Here is a 22,167-nt window from a genome sequence, read left to right on the forward strand (position 1 = left end):
GTACTGAGCTGATACCACTGTGTACTGATACTGATAGTTGAAAATTTTTACCATTCAACCATTAAAAATAGTTTCAAGTATTTATCAGTTTTAAACAATAAGCTTTCCATTGGAATTATACTGTATCAGTCTAATAGAGTCTTGCTTTGAATATTGATAATTTGACATGAAATAATAATTTTATCACAAAATCCATATCTCTACACATATTTAGACTCCATCATAATGTATTAGCCAGTATTGATTAAATTCCACAGCCGATACTACTATTGGATTAAAAATTGTAGATACTAGAGTTTGGACTCGAGTAACTCCTATTAAAAATTAACCAGTAGACCTACATAAAAATAAATTACATCAAAACTTAGCTTATTCAATTCTGCATTAATCTATGATATCCAATTATTATTTTTCGAGAGTGCCTTATATTTTTTATTGTCGTGAGAACAAAAAAGGACCTTTTTTTTTTAGTTTTCAAAACTATCATTCTCTGAAATTCTATAAATGAAAAACTGGTGGTCTATAAATGAAAAATGGGTGGTCGATCGTGATACAATTTTAGTATGGTGCAGGTAGAAAAGTTTTAAACACAATTCTTAATTTTCAGTTTTATAATTATTTTTTTAAAGAAAAATCTTTCTTTTCAATTTTGCGGAACAATTTTTTCTTAGTGTTGGCTAGTCCTACAAATACAATATTGGTCTTGTTTTGAAGCTCTTTGCATCTGTTTTTAAAATCTATAACCATTGTTAATTCACATTGCAATACAGATTTTACCCAGATTTTTATGCAACGGAGTAAAGATTTAAGTGGAACATGGCAACACCGCAAGCAATGACTCCCAGTGGCAGCCCGCAGTTTCCACTGTTCAATGGACATCGCTGTGTGCTCTGTTGCCACATTTCACTTACATCTTTACTCCGTTGCATAAAAATGTGTGTAAAATCTGTATTGCAATGTGAATTAACAATGGTAAATGATTTTAAAAACAGATGCAAAGAGCTTCAAAACAAGACCAATATTGTATTTGTAGGACTAGCCAACACTAAGAAAAAGTTGTTTCGTAATTTTTTTTTAAAAAAAAAATAATAAAAAATCTGCAAATTAAGAATTCTGTTTAAAACCTTTCTGCCTGCACAGTACTAAAATTGCATAACGATCGGACAACGCCTTTTTCATTTATAGAATTTCAAAGAGAGTGATTTTTTTTTGAAAATTCCAATAAACTGTAACTTTTTTTTTTTGTTCTCACGATAAAAAATATAAGGCACACTCAAAAATAAATTGGTTAGCATAGATTAACGCAGAATTGAATAAGCTAAATTTTGACGTAACTCATTTTTATGTAGGTCTACTGGTTAATTTTTTCATAGGAGTCCAAACTCTAGTATCTATAATTTTTAATCCGACAGTAGTGCTGAATTGGTACTGCTAGAAAAGTTAAAAACACTTTCATGCATTACTTTCTGTTTGTCTTCAGGTTTTTGTAGATGTAGTAATGTAAGGTGGTAGAAAGTGTTCTCATGAACAATCTAATTTAATGTAGATTTTGCACTACCATTAAAAGTGTTTTAACTGTCATTTAGTAGTATGGAATTTGAATTTTTTACATGCTACAATAAAGATAGTTTAATCTATTTATTAGTTGGGGTTTTATATTGCACCTTACTCACAATAGGGATATACAATAGACACAAGTTTTTTACATTAGACCATACATTGCCCATAGTCAGTTTGTAACATTTGCGAGTTGATGCCAGAACCAACCATCTTAGTTTACACATATTTGAAGGTCATTCATTTTCTGAAGTCATTTAATATGGGTTGAATGTAGCATCAATTGGCACATCTTATGGACCGACATGGAAGTTTGTTGGTTAATTGTGCATCCTGCCTACTGGTAGTAATTTACAAAGTATCCTTACATCTAATATGTTATTGCCATGTGTCGGTGACATCTTTTTCCTGCAGATTTGGTAAGGTTTTAATTGTAGGAAAATATGTTGTTCCTTGTCTAATGGTTAGCGTGGAATAAAAACAAAGCAACCCAAAAAAAGGGTAGTTTTTCACCAAGTAAAAAATGCACAACAGGATTATTATTTAATCTTTGCATTTTAATTAGTTTGAGCTTGTCTAAAGTCCACTTTATGCAGAAATAGGCTAATTGGGACTGGACCTACAGTTTAAAGTGGGATTCGAGCCACTATATGCCTCCACAGTGTATCGAACCTGGGACCCCTTGATTATAAGGCAACGACATTATCACTATGCCATCGGGTTGGCCCCCTTTTTAGTTAGTATTTTTATTTATCTTGTGTGTTTTACCACACTACTTTGATGGCAGAGAATATTCAGTAGGTGTTCCTTTTTGTGTGTCCCTTCATCGCTTTTGTCTTATCATGATTACCCTAAAGAAGCAGAAAAAATATTTATAATAAGAAAACTACAAATCTACTGCACCATATTCTGAGACAATGTAGACATCTGGCTTCACTTAGTAATGTTTTGCTCACTGATGCCTTTTTTGAAGTATGAGCTCTCCAGAACTTTTTAAAATCGTGCCAAAGGAAAACCTGAATATGCACCCCTTTGCCTTGAGGGATGATATTGACCAAGAATGGTGAGGGCAGCTGGGGATGACACAGTGGTAGCATTGTCACCTTATAATCAAGGGGTCCCAGGTTCGATACCCTGAAACATAAAAGTATTATATTTGGCATTAACGAGGTGTTCAGTGGTTGTATTTTATTTAATAATGATAACTAAATATTGCTCTGCAATGAACAATGAGACTCGCTGAAGTGCACAGATTCCTCTCAGGTACAGGGGTAGTTAGGTTGTTAGGCAACAATATTTCACAGCAAAGAGAAATAAAACCACATTACTGCCGTAGATAAAATGAAAGGATTTATTCTATATTTATTACAATTATGACACAAATATACTTCGAATAAATGCGAGAATTTCGCCTTATCGTTGTCTTGACTCAACTATAGCACATAACCTCAATGCGTGGCTATCGGCGAACCTATGGTCGTATAGGCCTAGCTTATGCCCCGAACTGCCACACCAAGAGCTATATAATAACGACCGAGCCAATATTCAAAATTAGTTTTTGGGCTAACTTTATTTGCTAACAAAGAATGGTTGCAGTATTGTACATAGCATCAATGCATGGCTATCGGCTTGCGCTCCGAACTACCTTACCAAGATGTATGTTAAACACCGGGTAGTTCTTTTGAGTTTAAATTCTGTCAATGATCTGCGGCGAATGTTCATTTCTCAGGTGAAATCCTCGCTTTTATACCTTTTCAAGACCACACATTAAACACAGATGAATCGCTTACTAATTACGTAAAACATGCTAGAAACTAATGACATCTACACAAGTTTACATTTCAAATTCACACAATGCATTTTCTCAAATATAAAGATATATTGAATTACTGAAAGGAGAACATAAAATACAATAAAAATTAAACAAGAGATAAGGTTACACACAAGGTGCAATTTACATGTAATAACACAAACATTATGCTTTCGTTAACAAAGAATATATTAGTGACATATTTTCAAGTGGTGACGTTACAAAAATATGGAGGATATCAACCTGGTGGAGGCACATAGTGGTTCGGATCCCACTTTAAACTGTAGGTCCAGTCATAATAGCCTTACTGTGCATAAAGTGGAGTTAAAACATCAAATCAACCAACAGTAGCATTCTTTGGTCTTGAAAGCCCGAAAACAGAAGTAAAAGTAGGCTACTGACAACATAACTTGGAAGATGAAATTTTCCATATGCAGGTTAAACTATCAGTTCTTGACAATGTTATCATCTACATGATCCAATGTATAACAGTACAACAACCACTTTCTTAGCTCTTACAATATTATAATTGGTGAAAATATCCATTACTTTAAGAGATATGTATGAGATGTGTCAGGAAAATAAAGATACAACTGATATACCGTATATATATCTTAGGGAAAATATGTAAGCCGTAAGTTGACAACACTGACAGTAACCTTGATCCTTACTCTTTCCAGTAGCATTCTTTCGTATTACTGCACTGAGTCTTGTGAGAGTTACATGTCCTGGAAAGGCTGAACTGATAAAGAATCCTGCCAAATGCTAAGTGCAGTCTGTGATGCGGTTTCTCCAAGCAAGAGGCGAATGTCCAGCAAATTGTGGTAGTTTATGCAAACATTATGAATCATCAAGATGTGAAGAAGTGGTGTCGTGCCTTCGTGGGAGATAGGACAGATAATGTTCCCATAAATGCCACAATTCGCTGGACATTTGCCTTTTGCCTGGAGAAACAGCATCACAACCTGCACTTTGCATTTGGCAGGATTCTTTATCACCTAACTCGCACAAGGTTCAGCGCAGCAATACTATATGAATGAACACTACTGGAAAGAGTAAGGATCAAGGTTATTGTCAGTGTTGTCAACTTATACCTTACATATTTTCTCAATCAGTTGTATCTTTACTTTCCTGACATGCCTCATATATTAAGTGCATCGTGTCTTCTTTAACCGAATCTTTACTGATTTCTATCAGCAGAAGTTACAGATTTCACTCAAAAGTGACAAATTGCTTTGTGTTGGCTGTGAGCTGTGATTTTTCAACCTTGCAGCCATGGTGAGATGAAAACAGTAAGATAAGAAAATAGTAGGACCCCCTATTTATCAAAGCCAATGACAACAGTGATTTTTTTCGGAGGCACAGTAAACAACACTTTGTAAATGACATGCCTCTTTTTTATCACCAGGCCTGTTTGGGGTTGGGAAATTATTCTTAGATATGGATATCAGTCAGGTGGTGAGGGTGTGCTTCATTTTTACAGAAATGCCAGAAAGAAAACTTGAACAGCCTCCTCTGTTGAAGACCCCACCTGCATTATTACAGTAGTGGAACCATATACAATGCTGTGACCATGAGTTTAACAATGAAAAGCTGCTTAGCAAATCTAAGCCCACAACAACCTTTTTGTGCCACTAGTTTTGGGGATATCACATGACACTCCTTTGCAGTGGTGAAGATTTGATACAAGCACTGCACTATTGACTATTAAAATATTATTTCATGTTCTTAATGGTTTGGCCTTATGTAGTTTCCATTGCACTCTATTTTGTGAAAATTTACTGCTGCCAAACTCCCTCAGGATTTCTGTGCAAGCACCAGCTGTTCTGCTTTTGGCTGCTATGCAGAAAACCAATACACCTGAAACATCACAGGGTGTAGGGGGAAATCGAAATGGAAACATGCTCTAAAAACTTATGGAAAAAGATCAACCTGCTAGAGCTTCTGAGCATATGGAGGTACTACCAGAAGAAGCCAGTAACCAATATTTTTTTGCCTGAACACACAAACAAGATCCCCCCCTTCCCCAACTCCTTGCAGATGCACATGTAAAGAAGCTTCTTTTCCATTTGGTTTTGAGTAGTGTGATAAGCAGGATTTTTTTAGAAGAGCCAAAATTGTAAAGATGGATAGTACATAGCTGCTTTCTAGGGAAGCAGCATACACAATAAGATATTTCGTATTTTTTAGAATTTTCCACTAAAGTATAGCAATTGGGGTAATTTTATAGCAGGAAGATTGCATTTACCACTGTTTTTATTTGAAAATGTTGATTTTCTTCCTTTCGGAGGGAGCTGTAGTCCCATGAGCTCTCCCTCTGCATACGTCAGTGCCTCCAGTCAGGGTTGGATCTCTGAAACCTTAACTGTTGTTTTCCTTTTAACTGTGGCTCAGTTCACTACAGTATGGCACCACAATATTACGGGCTTCCAGTGTATTATATGCATTGCACTGAAACATTGTCTCCTTCATATGACCATGATTCACCAATGCTCCTTTGCATTGATTGACTAACAGTCTGCCTATAGGGTTCTAACAATTGTCATTTTCTGACAAAAAATATAACTTGATGGCAGTGATCAGAACGCTACATTTTAAAAGTAGCTTTGCTACAGCTACAGCTACTCTTCCAAAATGTAGCTTCGCTACAGCTACAGCTACATTTACCAAAAAGTAGCTCGCTACGCTACTCATGTGCGCTACTCGCTACTTCGCTACTTTTTGCGCTACTTCTGCATAAAAAAATGAAAACAACCATATGGGTATTAAAAAAATCCCCTAGTACTGGTAAATAGATTCTGTTATTTGTTATCATGATTCCAGTCATTCCATAATTTTGATAGCAGTGTTACTTCAGTTACTTATTTTTACTATAGTTCTTGAGAATACCATACCTATGCAAGTGCCATATCAATTCAAATTTGATATATGAATATTGCAATTAGGGTGTTACCCAAATTAATGATTACAACTATACACAAATAAAATTTGGTAGGATTACGTATTTATGTTCACATCAACATATTTTTCTTGAGAATAAATATTTCATTTTTTATAGACTGATATGAAGTCAGCATTTTAAATGAAAAGTACCTGGAGCCCTTTGACTACAAAAGGGCCCCAGGTTCGATACCCAGCGGAGGCACATAGTGGTTAGGATCCAGTATCGATCAGCTTATCTATGCATAAAATGGACCCAAAACAAAAACTAGGAAAGACGCCAAGTTGGGAGGATGAGATCCTCCTGCCCCTCCATTTCCCACACTGTTCATCACTCATCATTCTTCCTCGTTCTCACAATTAGCCGAAAGTGGCAGAAAGCGACTATAGATAAGAGAATAATTAAATAAACCATTCATCCTCATTGTCATGATTGAGAGAAGTGGAAGAATAGATGAGGAGGTAAACAGAAGAGGACAAATGGGTGGTGGACTATATCAAAGCATTCGAAGATTAATATGGGACAGGGATGTACCTATGAAATGCAAGAAGGTAATATATAACACATACTATGAGCCAATAATTATGAATGGAGCAGAGACTTGGACAATGACATAGAGACACAAAGAAAAGGTGCATTCAGTGGAGATTAAATTTTTAAGGAGTCTTTTGAGGAAGACTAGAAGGGATAGAATAAGAAATGAGGAGATCCGACAGACAATGGGTGTGGCGAAGCTTCAGGACAGATAGATCAGGCACAGATGAGATGGTTCGGACACATGAAGAGGATGGATGCAGAAAGACTACCAGTAAGAGCTTACAATGCACAAGGAGTGGGAATAAGGCCAAGGGGGAGACCAAGATGTCGGTGGAAAGAGCAGATAGTGGAGAGTGTTAGGAGAAGAGGATAAGATTGGAACACCTTGGAAAGAGAGGAGTGGTGAAAGACCAGGAAAAAATGGAGAAGTTTGACTTCTATGCCGACCCAGCCAGAGGCAGGAAACGGCAAAGGATGCTGATGATGTCATGACTAGCAAATTTACAGAAAAGTGACGCAAAAGTAGGAGAAATACATAAATTTGAAAACTATGTATATTAACTAAAGAAAATTGTAGTTTCTGCAGGAAAGTCAATAACTCGTACATACTTTTTGCAATATGATAAAATTATTGAGGAAACTGTCGTGTAAACCTGAGTGTTCTAAACGTATTGTAATTTTAAAATTTGTGAACAAATACTATCGCGAAAATAATTGTAATTCCAGAGACTCTATCATTCATGTAACAATAATTTCTTGCTGGTGAGATCCTATATACTGACGATGATGATCAATGCTGTTAGCGTACTGAGCCATTTATTGCTGGCACTATTCCCTTGTCAGTGGAAAATCCATCGCTTGTTTTTACACTGCAAGTTCTGTCGTACACAGCAATTAATGACATTTTGTTGTCTCTTACACCATGAATATCCACAGGATTTGTTCCGGGGGTGACGCAAACAAGGCACTTTTTTCCAGTGGTGCAGCAAACGAGGCATGTTTCTCCCCAAAATAACGATGCAGCTAAAAAGACGTGGCTGTTAGCAGGAATATATTCATATATGTCAGTTAGTTATCTGGATATCTGAATTATTCAGATACTAATTAAATAAATTATGCAGATATCTATAATCTACAATCTAGATAATCTGTATCTCCATGTAATAGACTGTCTTTATGAACCTCCTGCAAAATTAAGGGTTACTGTCGATTTTTTCTGACGCTGTTGCCACATTCAAAATTCACCTCAAAATGCTGAGAAAAAATGTAGGTGTAGCGAAATTTTCGCTACAACTACAGGAATTTTGTAGCTTCGCTACCGCTACAACTACAATTTTCAAAATGTAGCGTCGCTACAGCTACCGCTACAAATTTTGTAGCTAGCTACAGTAGCGACGCTACAAGTAGCTCGCTACTTCTGACCACTGCTTGATGGCAATGTCAATACAGGGATGCATGGTTTTGTACATGCAGGATAGAAAATGGATTTTTTTTCAAGCACTTGTGGGCCAAGCCATGAGTTCCGGTTGTGACAATTGCATGCTTCAAATCTAAATATTTTGTGTACAAAGACATTGAGCTCATCCATATCATCATTATAGTTTAAGAATGATGACATTGTTACTGTCCTGAAGAGTGAGATCTGTGAACAACATTGTTTTTGGGCAATTCAAGAATAACTGGAGTTCCGGGTGTGACTCATACGGTGGTAAAAGCTTCACCTACAATCCACAAAGCTTGAAAAAACTGTGTATTTTTACAACTTTTTTTTTATCCATCATATTTTTGGGGGGAAATGTAGATTGCAACCTTTCATCTCCGTCTTTTATTCCACTGATTTTTTTTTATTTTTACTGTTCTTATTTTTTTAAAAATGTTCCTGGTGTGCCCTATGTCAATACCTCATTAATTAACTCCATTTAATACCATATTACTCACCTAATACTTTAACTGAACAATATCAGAGGCGAAAAGAACCTCCTCAACTCATAAATTTTAATAATAACCAAATTTATTTGTGAAAATTACAAATTTATTGAGCATTGCTTATACACTCAATTCTTAAGTAAAAAGACAACCTTTATCACATTTTCCACTTCTCTTTGTTAATCTGAATTCTTAAAGCCATTGAAGGACGTGTAAATATCAAATTAGTAACTATTTAGTGTCCCGTGCTAAGCTAAAGTTAAAGTTTAAGTTTAATGCTGTCTAAATAGTAATTGGACTAATTTTACTTTTTGAGTGGTAGGATCACTTTGTCATGGATTGGCCCTTGTATCATTATAATGAGGCTGCAGTGGACCAAACATTAAGAATAGTTGTTCATCTTGATGACCTTGTGTTGTTAAAATGACACACACTAATACTTATCACAGGTATGTAGATTTTCAGACATGAAGTATTGAGTCGTGATGAGATGAATTTTAACTCACTAACTGTAGGAGATTTGATACACATCATGTCTATGAACAAATGTGTACATTGGCAGGTAGAATACACGTATTAATCTGTTCTATGACCATTTGAACCACGTAATGTTAGAACAGTAAGGACAATAGATAAAGGGATGTATCATGGTGTGCATATGCATGCAAATTGTTTTCACAAGTTTACACTTGAGATGGAATGACAATATGCCCCTTCCCCATATTACAACCCAAGATGCATATGCAACATATTTGATGAGTAATTTCTGCCTATTCTGAACATGTAATTAGTATGTGTGCTGTATGCATAATCTACACACATTCTAGAGGTTGTTTACAGTTCTCTTAATCTTGGGTTCCTTCATTTTATATCCTGTCCCCTCTCCCAACCACCATCCCTGTATAGAGTAAAGTAGAATATTGTACACAGTTAGGGTTACCAGATCGCTATAAGGGAAATGTAGGACATGTTGTCCCAAAATGTAGGATGCAAATCATTCGCAATAAATAATACATATTTCTACAGAACACGTAAAAAGTAATTTAAAAATGACACTTTTTCAGTTTAACAAATGAATTCTTAAATGTACTGTTATATACTAAACAATGCACTTCTACTACATGTTTTAACTGGTACTTCTCAGTAGAGAAAATTTTCTCAAAATTGCAGGTTTAGTCAAAATATATTGATGAGAAACTGAACAGTCAATCTTCGAAATTATAGGGAGCAGCACCAAACTTTTTACAGACTTTATGAAAGAAAAATCTCTCGTGAGTCCATTGTGCTGATGGTAGTGAAAGTAATTATGACCAGTAATGGCTAACAAATATTCAGCAATTACCATAGTTTGAAATGGTATTTTTAGTATAATTACAGGATTTCTACCAAAATAGCAAATCCAAAATTATTTTCTTTATCAGGACTTTTCTTGACATTTTTTTCATTTTGGTTAACCTTTATTCATTCGATCCTTACTTAGGTAAAGTTAGAAATTAGCAAATAAGAAAATACATATCTATGATATTTAATGAAAAACCCGTACCAAATGGGCAGTTAAGATTAAAACTGAAGCTGTATTTTACAAGAGAATTAGACTTGCTTAATCTATTAATGCATCCTGGACTGCATTTGGAAGACAAGCGAGGTTCTGCCGTCTGGATTGACAGCCAGTATAATGTTATGTGGGGCTTGTGTTGTCGTCCCTATGTGTATGTGATTGTTTCTTCATGCAAATTATCTCGCCACCATTCATCCTCATCTTCGCGATTAGCCAAAGGGGCAGAAAAGTGAAGTCAAATAAACTAAATCAATCAGTCAGTAATTGTGATAGCAAAAATTCTTGACCACAAGTATAATTTCATGATTTTTATTGACTTCTTGACCTACTTGTTGATTTCTTTACTTCTTGACTTTCATGACTTTCTTGACTGGTAGACACCCTGAATAACTCTGTTCTCTACAGGTGGCCGCGGTGGCTCAGTCGGTAACGCGTAATTCAAATCAAATCTGGGAACTTTTCTAATGTTGGAAGCGGCCCCGGCACCCACCCAGCATCGAATAACATGTGTACCTGGTGGGGGGGGGGTGTAAAGGCGGTCAGGGGCATGATGCTGATCACATCACCCCCACTCACGACCAGATCAAGAAAGTGTGGGGCGTTACCCCACACCCCCTATACACCTTCATGGCGTGGTGCTAAGCACAGGGGAGCATTTTACCTTTATCTCTATACCCCCTGCTTTACAATCAAAAATATTGAATAAGAATGGGAAACACCTTGTTCCATCAGTATAAACTCTGCTCAGCCACTGAACAGTAACATCAGAATGTGGACCAGAAACTTTGTTCATTAGTTGCTTCAGTTTTTCTGTTTGTTCTCTAGCAGGACAAACTTTTATTTTAATTTTGGGCAATGGACTTGTAACTTGCATGATTCCCCTTTGTTCAAGGAAGCACGTACGTATTTTCCTAATTAATATTATGTGACGTTCAAAATATAGGACATTTATGATATTTTTTCAAATTCCTCCCAGATGCCGGACATAAGGCTATAACGTAGGCCTTGTCTGGGAAAAACCGGACGTCTGGTAACCCTATACCCAGTGTAATATTTGATCTACCAACTATGCAGACAAAAACGTGCAAGTGATATTTACTTGAATTTTTTTGTGAGGAAAATACACAGTTGACTTAAATGAATAGCATTTTTTTCTTTGACAACAACAGCTGATAACGTTGTTGCTTTGATTCTTCAACTTTTGGTTTCATATTTATTACTGACAAGTATGTGACCTTTCGTGTAATTACTGGGGCACCCCATTGGTACAAATGTAAGTCATTTCACTTATTACAAATATGTACTAATTTTGTCTGTGAAAGAACTTTATTTTTATTCACCTGTAGATTTCAGAGACAGTCACTACACCATGTTGTTGAAATATTGCTACATTTTGTGCACAAGAACACTAGCACAACCATAATTTTTGAACACTCTCCCTGGTTTTACCTTCGTGAAAACCAATAAAATATAAAGTTTTCTTGTAATATGTTTGTTAGTCACATACCACTGAAAGATATACATAATAATTTAAGTGAACTTTATATTTCATAGTGGCATATAATCGAGGGTGGGTGTTTAAAGAGAAATATTTAAATCCTATTCAACGATGGCAATATTTGAAAGGGCATACCCAAACTATAATATGTAGTCTTTTGACAGTACAGTAGGTCCTCTGGTTAGTGAAGTGATAATACTGCCACCTTATAATCTAGGGCTTCCAGGATCAACCCTTGGTGGAGGCCCAATGCACAATGGTTCAGATTTCATTTTAGATTGTAGACTCAGTCCCAATGAACCTATCTGACCATAAAGAGGACTTAAACTTTTGACAGTGCAGTACCTCGATTTAATTTTCGATTTTGGTTGTGCTTTATGGTTTCAAATTTTATCATAACATCAAATACATTTTTTCTGTGTTAGGACATAGTACATTCAATTATTGATTTTCATTATAAATACTCAGGAGTCCCGGGTTCGAATCCCAGTCTGGGCGTGGATGTTTGTGAGTGTGCATTCATCATATCATCACTCATCCCCATCTTTGCAAATTAGCCAAAAGTGGCACAAAAAGCTAAGTAAAATAAAGCAAATCAATAAACAATAATCATTATAAATACTACATATATTGGCGAAACTGGTGGTTGAAATCCACTAAATTCATGGCAAGTTAACTTTAAATACAACAAAAAATGGCTAACTTTTTCTATCTAAACATTCAAATTTTGAAAAACATTTAGTACTTATATATGATTTGTAGAAGAAGAAATTTTAGGGCCTCCCCCATGGCGCAGTGGTAGCGTCATTGCCTTGTAATCAAGGAGTCCCGGGTTCGATACCCGGTGGAGGCACAAGTGGTTCGGATCCCACTTTAAACTGTAGGTCCAGTCCCGATTAGCCTTACTGTGCATAAAGTGGACTTAAAACAGCAACTCAATAGAAGAAATTTTAGCATACCTGTAGGAGTAAGTTAATGACATATCATTTGCGTAGCATTATTTTATTGCATTGTCAACATATGTAAACATTACACTTGCTGTCTACCGTACATCAATACCTGCACATGTACGACGTACGTACATGTTACTGTATAAGAAAACTATTTTTGTTCTGTGAACTCATATAACTAAATTGGAAAATATAGGATCAGACAGTCTTGGACCTTTCTTCCAGGAAAAATCTTAACCCATTATCTTGATAAATATGCAGATTAAATTAGCTTTTATTTAAATTTAAAAAAATCTGTGATGAAGGAAAGAAATTATTAATTCAAGTCTCAAGTCGAGGTGCACTTTGTCTCACTTGGTCCGAAAGGGTGAGAGGAAATAAGAAAAAGGTATGTTATCCAATTATTTGCAAGTTCATTTAAACTTTCCCTGCAGACTCCAATGAATCATTATCGAGAAGAAGAAAAACGGGGAAAAGGAAGCAAAGGTAACCAGAGCTTCATCAGGACTTGTACACACACTGTCGCGTTCTTTGGGAACCAAGTTTTTCGGGTAAGGGGAGCGGGTGGGCTGACCCTTCAGTTCGGTAATTCGATTTTTTCTCTTTCACGACGTACGAGTCCAGGTAATGAAATCGAGTTAGTGTCAAGTCCCAGACTAAGCGAGGGGGAGTTGCGGGAAAGGGGACTCTTATCGAGTTCTCTTTGGAAGACGATTTTACCGAAACGAAAAGTAGAAAACAGTCGCTAATTAATTCCCTAAGTTTTCCCTTTTTGCGCAGTGTTACATTCTGGACTACAAATGGAACGAGGAAGTCTCTAATTGATGCATTTCGAATCCTTTTACCTTCTTCTGAATGAACTCACTCGCACAGCCAGGACGAGTGCTTCAATATACCGAGTGAAGAGGGCTTACCCGGGTTCACGAAAATGAAGTGTTCCCGATTTTGCGCTAGTTTGAAATCAGGCTCTTCGGAAACAAAGCTCCGCTGGCGTTTTGAAACAAACTGCACGCACTTCTTTTTAAACACACTATAAGGTTCTTCTCTGTACAGCCACCACCATTGATCACACATTTGTAATGCCGGGAAACAAGCTTTTGCAGACCTTCCAAAAATTTGCTCTTATTAAGTCATTTGAATGTGAAAATTGGAAGCACCCACACAGTCCGGACTTCGCACCGAGAGACTCCACTTGAAGTTCTTCCCAGGTCTATGATTAACTGGAAGATGAAGTACTGAAGAAGCCTTGAACCCGCCGTTACTCGCGGGTGAGCGCTGCGTTCACTTTCGTTTTCAAACGCTTGTAATTCGAGCTTCGTGGAAGTGTGAAAGCCAAGCTCTCGTCTACCTTCCTTTCCGAGTATCACCTTCAATAAGATACTGCAATCCCAAATGTGGGTCATCGCTAACGCTCTCTGATTGACAGTGCGGAAATCTGATCGAGGATTAGGAAATTTTATATAGAAACCGCGATTGACCGTGCGGAAATCTGATCCAGATTAGAGTGGGACAAATAAAAGTGGCCCCGGCGTGGGTGCACAGTTGGAGAACACTAAGAACACGCACCTGATTATAGAAGATGGTAAAAAGTGCCTGCCGTTCAATAACCTGCTGGCCAGAGGCCAGAAGTACCAAGTGAGTAACGACAGACACTTCCAGCATACCCTATAACCAAGGAAGTGTTCCTAGTGTTTTCCAACTATGACCCCTACGCCGGGGCCACTTTCATTTGATCCACCCTGTATATTCGATTAATGGGAAACGTAGAATTTGATTTCAAAACTAAAGAATCTTCAAGCGAACATGTTTTCGCGCGTTATTTTTTTAGTCAAGTGGGGAAAACCGTACAAGTATTGCCAAGTCAAGTGTTGGGTAACTCCATCATGGCATATTACTTTAATTAACTCTCCGAACGACCTGGCAACGCTGACAGAAGTAACAAAAGCTGTTCGAAAATTTTCAGAAAGTATCAGACCTTGCCTTGTGTACCGATGCCTTTCCTCTTCGTCTCCGTGGAACATTTAATGAGTCTTTGGAGCCTTATGACGCCCGGGAACTGCCTGCGACGTTCGAGAGGTTTTTGCACCTTGGATATTGCAAATAGCGGAGAAGGTCAATATGTATAAAAAGAGAAGAGAGCAAGTTCCTTTTTTTTACCCGTTTTAAAATTGCCCTGCCGTTTTCCCCGTCTTTCATTTAGGCATTCCGCTCTCTGCCTGTATTTTCCCCTGTACTTGTGTGGAGACAAGTGGAAGTTTAAGATTTTTTTTTTTTTTGAGCTGTCCCAGTAGCGCACGTGGTAACTTTCGACGCACTTTAGAATTCGAAAGTCCTTTGGAAATAGGATTATGGGATTTACCGCATGTTTATGATTTTTGAACCATGAATCCGTACAGCATGGTTGCATGCATACAGGATATAAAATTCCGTTCATCGAGACCTCTTAGCGTTGAAACAACGCCTCAAAGAGCATTATGTTGCTAAGAAAGTTGTTCTTGATGTCCTCTGCATGTTGCTAAAGTTTGTCCGTGTTGTATGGCGACACCTTGTGTATATATATACACATCTGGGTATATTGATATCGTACTTTCTTTTCCCTAATTTAGGTTTTTGCACCATACAAGGCGTCAAACCATTTTTGGCATTGCTTAGAAAGAAATATTACATATCTTAACAGTAATCCTACTAATAAATTATTATTGCACTCCAGAAACATCATGAAATATTTCATACGCATAAACATAGTTAATGACGGGGTCGAAATGAGTATAATAGTAATAATGATTATGATGACTGTGCACAAAATTCAAACTGAAAATGGTATCTAAAGTTCAGATCCTATCTTCTTCACAATCTTGACGACACCTAATGAGATGTGTGGCCGCTACATGTCCACGTGGGTGTCCTTAAAAGAACTGGCAACATCGAATTATAATATGGCGGCTAAATTCCTCTTCATGCCTCTTCAAGATTTTAGATTTGTGAAGACAAGGTTCGAGTCTCTTTCAGTTTGTCCGCAACTACCCATACAACACGCAAATCCAGGAGACATCTAATGGAAACTTGGAGGGAGCAAGGGGACACGTTCCCCCCAAAAATGTCGGGTTCATTAAAATTTACAAATTAGGGGATCTGAGGAGAAAGTAATATTTGTGATTTCGCAAACGTCACAGTTATTTAGCAAATAATCCTGGACGTTGTTTTTTATCGGATGGAAAAGTTTTCGAGTCTCTTCCCCCAAAGTTAAGCCCCAGGTTTGACTCTACTTCCTCAAAATTAGGCCAAAGTTTAATTCTGCCTCAAAATTAGGCCGTTTCATTCTACCTCTTGAAAATTAGACCCAGTTTAATTCTGCCACCTCAACATTAGGCCCAAGTTATTCTGCCCCTCAAAGTTAGGCCCAAGTTAAATTCTGCCTCCTCAAAATTAGGCCCAGTTTCATTCTACTTCTTGAAAAGTAGGCCCAGTTTAATTCTGCCACCTCAACATTAGGCCCAAGTTATTCTGCCCGAAAGTTTTCGGTTTACACTAGATACAATGAGGTTTTTGGGTTTCTTGTGGTGTGAAATAAAATATTGTCACTATAATTTAAAGAGAGAAATAATTATCGAGGTAAGACAGAGAATGTTCTGTAACCCTGTTATTGATAAAAGCATGTATTCAAGGTGGGGATCAGGTGGCTCGAGCCCCCACCTCCCAGGAAATTCTTCAGTTTACACTAGATAAATTTAGGTTTTTGGCTTCTTGAATAATGCGATGATAATTTGAGAGAAATAATTATGAGAGAAGATGGAGAATGTTCATGTTCTGTAACCCTGTTATTGTTAATAGAGCGTATCCAAGGTGTGGGGATCAGGTGGCTCGAGCACCTGCCCCCCCCCCTATGGCCTCTAAATGCTAAGCCTTGTCTACCAAGAGAAAGTAAACTATCCTTGCACCCCCCCCCGTTTTGGAATCCAGTCGCCACTTGTGAGGTTCTATCTATTCCCCTTAAAAAGATGGTGTCCAGCCCCCCTGAAAGGAATTCGTGGATACGTGCCTGATTGTGGATAAGAAAATCATATATTCTGGACTAAAATTGGACCTAATATGGACATTATGTTGATATAGTTCACACCTTTTGGATACGAAAATCACATTCCCGGGCCAGATTTAAACATCAAAGATCTCCTGCACATACACTACCGACAAAAAGTTTAAGACCACCATGAAAAACGGCCAAAAAATCAGTATGGAGTGTTGCATGGAAACAAAGTTTCCTGCCCAAGAAAGATGTAACGATGATACACATGGAAAATGCAATGTAGTCTAGTTTGAACCTCGCAAGACGCGAAGCCAATTTTTTTTCCGAATGTGTAGCATGTGGTTGGCAAAATGGAAAGTGACAAAAACGTTGCTGAAGATGGCAACATTGCAGCTGTGTGCGTGAAACCGGTCAGTACGGTAGCCAGCCTCATGCGCATCCTTATCAGTGGCTCAGGGTCAGTTGCTGTTCATGCAGGCGACATTGCGAGCCCATTATTGTGTGCGAGGTGTGCAAGGTAAGTGGAGATGTGTGAAATGGCCCGTCATCGTGGGGAACAGGTGATTTTGGTTGAAAAGCGTGCTGTGATATGTGCACTGAAAAATGAAGGTTATTCGGAACGCGAAATAGCAAGAAAACTGAATATTTTCAAGACTGGTGTTCATTGTGCATTGTACAGATACCGTAAAACCAACAGTCATGCTAACCGTGCATGTAGTGGAAGAGCTCGTGTAACGTCTGCAGCTGACTTTAGATATATTACAGTAACTAGCAAACAGGCCAGGTGCCTAACAGCACCAGTCATCGCTGCTTCCCTGAATAACAGCAGAGTGACGCCTGTGTCTGTGTCAACGGTGAAGAATAGGTTGCGTGAAGAAGGGCTGAATGGCAGAGTAGGTGCTAGAAAGCCATTGTTACGACGTGTGAACAAGACGAAACGATTGGCCTGGGCTAAAACGCATCTCGGTTGGACTGTGGGTAACAGGAAGCGGGTACTCTGGACCGACGAATCCAAATATGAATTATTTGGCAGCAATAGGCGAACCTTTGTGCATCGAAAGGTCGGCGAGAGAATGAAAGAAGAGTGTCTTGTTCCCACAGTGAAACATGGGGGTGGAAGTGTAATGGTGTGGAGATGTTTTGCCGGAAACCAGATGGGGGACCTTCATAAAATTCAGGGAACATTGGTAAAACAAGGGTATCATCAGATATTGGTGCACAATGCCATCCCCTCTGGTCGTCGTCTTGTTGGTAATGGGTTTATTTTTCAACAAGATAATTATCCCAAACATACTTCCAAATTGTGCACGCGGTATTTGGAACGCAAGGCTACAGAAGGGGCATTAGTTCTCATGACGTGGGCACCGCAGTCTGCTGATCTTTCACCAATTGAACTGCTATGGGACCAAATCGATAGGGACATCAGGAAGAAGTTACCCAGCAACACTCAACAACTATGGGAATTCATCAACGCTGCCTGGCGTAACATTCAACCATCCTATCTGGGAAAACTATTGGAGTGCATGCCACGTGTTTGCACTGCTGTCATTAAGGCCCATGGCAGACATATTGATGAAAGCAAAATATGAGGTGACATTAGTATGTATAGTGGATGTACCTATGTTTGTACATTGCCAGCAGATTCTTACATCTGTTTCTTGTACATTAATTACGAAATACATTCATTTCTACTGATTTTTGGCACTTTTTCCTGGGGGTTTTAAACTTTTTGTCGGTAGTGTACATGTTGATTACATGAACTCCTTTATCCTTCTCTCTGCTCACACACACACACCCTATATATCTACACATCCGAAAATGTTTTATATTCACATGCTTATCCATGTGAAGCAGACTATGCACAGAGTTTGAGCTTGTTCTTCAATACCACGGGCAAGCACCGCACTTTCCTCAATTTCAAAGTGGCGTGGCCAGCAAGACAAAGACTCGTAGCAATGGAACTTTCACCTGCTCTTGCGCGCATGTGTGACTCACTGGGTCAGACTGTGGATCTACGTACGACAGTATGCTTCCGGTTGACGAGTTATTATTTAAGACTGTAATACAGAGTGTGAATCGTAACAGCTGAATGAATCTTACCATGGATATCAAAACATTTATGTAATTTTTTAGAATAACACGCGAGCAAACACTGTATATCTTGTGGATTTCCAACACTGGAGATCCTCTGGATATCAAGGACAGGATATCCCATGGACGTCGAATGGATACCCTATGGACGTCTAATGGATATCCATAATATTCATGGATCTGATTTGAATATTGTGGATATCTCTTGGAAATTTCTACTGTGGACTTTTGCATCCAGTAGTTTTAAAAATGTCTGATTGTCTCGGGCCGACTTCCTTGGCGAATTACAAAGCCAGAGATCCAGGTTCGAACCCTCAATAAGGCATTGGGCATTATTGTGCGTTTGTCCTATCATCCCATTTTACTCTTCATTCATCCCCATCGTCGCAATTAACTCAAGAGGCAGAGAAACGACGTAGAATAATGGAAACATATATAACGAAAACATCGCGTGCATGCCACTTTTGGCTTATCGGCACGATGAAGGTGATTAGATGAAATTGACAAAGGGACGCTCACGCCCGTGCCAAGACTCAAGCCCGGAATCTTTGGTGACAAGACCGTAAGTAAGACTCGCAGGTTTTCCGCTTTTCTCTGTATGTTAATAGCGACGACTGATGAATGTCAATTGAAGTAGATGTATGGTGAATGCCACAGTGAGACGTCCCTGCCTTACATACGATTTGTAACCAGGATCCCTTGTCTATCATGATCCACCTGTTTTCTATTGTTTCTCGAAAGAATATTTCATAAATTTGTTCATTATTTCTAGCATATCTTCACTTGTATTCGGTCACGGACCTCACTTTACCGACCTAGTTCCCGGACCACATCACTGGTATCGTTAATTCCAGCCAGTTGAAACTCGGCTGAAAATTCAGACGCTGCTTCTCCTTGAGCTTCGTGGACCACGGCTAAGAAGGATGATGCAAGTTTATATCGGAAGAACAAGCTCAAGAAGCTAGGGATAACAGAAACATTTGGACCCGGTTTATCTTTTACTCTGCATTCAGACCCCGAAAGCCCAGCCTGTGTACACGGAGAGACCGCTGTAAAATTTTATTAGCCCCGCTAACACGCAAAAACCCCCCAAGATGTAGCAAATCTGATAGGGGTTTTTATATCCATTCTCCCACAACCTCCCCAAACCCCTTCCATCGCTCTATCTACTCCAGCGTTTTCCCGGTATCATCTTGATTTGACTTGCAAATCTAGATGCTTGCCGCACTCTCCCCCCGCCCCCCTCCCCGATGCGAGTCACTGTAATTTCTATTTAATGTCGTATAATTACACAAGAAAGCCCAATAAGCTGAGAAGCTCTGGATTTCCTCGTTTCTTTGCGCCAACGGGTTCTTTCCTCCGTTCTCATCTTCTCTCTCTTCTCTTTTCTTCGGCAGCCATCTTGGTTTTAGAGTTGCCGTTCTTATTCTCTTTTAAATTGAAGACGCCTCGGATGGAGAATATTTGCTTGAGAGATGGCGCCACAAACTACTGCATATCGCCGCCATTGCAGTCAGTTTCCTTCATCAGCCTTCTTAAGGAAAAATCTTCCGACTTGGGAAACGAGAGTACAGAATAAAAGTGGATATTTGGGTTGCATCTAAGCTCGCTTTTCTACCACCTGTAATGCCCCAGCTCGTGGGCATTACACAACTGCGTCAAACCGCATAGATTGCCTATCCACTTTGTCTCAGGCCTGAACAGTTGGCTACAAGAGGGACGCACCCTTTATTCTTTAAAACGTTTTCTTACATCCTTCGAGAATGGTCTTGGTCAGTTCATTCTTGAAGCCTTGGACTTGAGGTGAAAGTCTTTCGAATTGCACTTCGACTGCAGCACCAAATACGATGAGCAGATAAAACTAAGAAAACATTGTTTTTCTCGCGTTGCAAACACTTGTTTTTCGCATAGCATTTTAATCTATTTTGGTGGTAAGTTGCGTAGATTGCAACTATGAAAGTATAATCCATTCATTTCTGGCTTCCGCGAGTACTTTCTGCTATGTAAAACTTATGTTTGAATATTTGATTTAAATAACCCCTTTTCAATGTTAGAAATATGTTCCCCAATGGTTTTGCAACACTTCAGTGGTTAGGACGGAACAAAACTTGGAGGGAGAAGAGGGGGGGATATTGCTTATCGCACAATTCTCAAACATATTTTTGGCCAATCCCTGCCATTCGTCTTCTGACTGGCTACAGATTCAGACCTGAAAATTTTTCGTGCGGTTCGTTGTCAGGCGCGTGGCATGTACAGCCATTGTGAAGGATCAGTTGCGTTTTGTTGTTCCATGCGCCTTCTTTTAACTCTAACCCTTCATACTGCAAACATTTCACCCCCACCCGTCTACGTAAACCCTCTACACAATGCCCATTCAACAGACAATCTTCGCACTTCTAAAACCAACCCCCCGAGACGGACTCCTCCTCCGACTCATAAAACTATAGAGGTGTTACCTGAAACCTTCCAAGAAATTGACTGGTCCAGAACCGTGGTCAAATTCATCAGAAAATACGCGAAACGAGAATCTTGACCCCCCTTATAGTTTACGACGACTTCGAATTAAATCTAAAGCTGTCGCGACTGGAATAAAAGGAAAATTTCCTAGCGGCCTTCCCAAGACAATGGGAAAAACGTCACTTTTCCCCTTCCGGAGGCAGTGGATAGGATTACACTCAGATCCAGTAATCTACCCACAGATCCAAATAGCTTTCGCCAGACGTTCAGAAATTGTAATCTTAACGGAGTATATGACGACTGTCAGTACCCACGGGAGGATCCTATTCATTTCTACTAAAGAATCGCCTCATTGCTTCTGTTATTGAGGTACTTATGATAGACAAGCCTATAGGCGTCCTTCAGATCAACACAACACGCAGTAAACTGGCAACGGCAGAATCTTTATCATATGCTAAACAAGGAAACTACGATATCATTGCAGTCCAGGAATCCTACACCTTCAAAAACATAATCCCTTGCCTCCCAGTCAGAGCCATCGTTCTCCACGACAACCAAAACATCTTAGCTGCCATAATTCCATTAAATAATAACCTAACTATCACTAAAATCGCATAGTTCTGCGATACTCACATAACCTGCACCCAAATAACTTCCGAAATGGGCTCCTGGATTCTCGCAAACGGATATTTCCAATTTAGTCATGATATAGCCCCATATCTGCAAAAACTAAGGTTCATCTGTAACGCTTACAACAACCACAGCATTATGACAACTGACGCTAATTCATCCTCCCCATGGTGGCACTCAAGTAGGGC

The 22,167-nt window shown here is 38.7% G+C and overlaps 1 protein-coding gene across 1 annotated transcript in view; it reads left to right on the top strand.

The window, feature by feature from the left end:
• The window catches only part of LOC145988343 (uncharacterized), a 487,907-nt gene that overhangs the window by 31,047 nt on the left and 434,693 nt on the right, over nucleotides 1-22,167 (top strand). The gene's annotated exons all lie outside the window — the stretch shown is intronic.

The sequence above is a fragment of the Lepisma saccharinum genome, chromosome 5, assembly GCF_977018435.1.
Source record: "Lepisma saccharinum chromosome 5, izLepSacc3.1, whole genome shotgun sequence".
NCBI lineage: Eukaryota > Metazoa > Arthropoda > Insecta > Zygentoma > Lepismatidae > Lepisma > Lepisma saccharinum.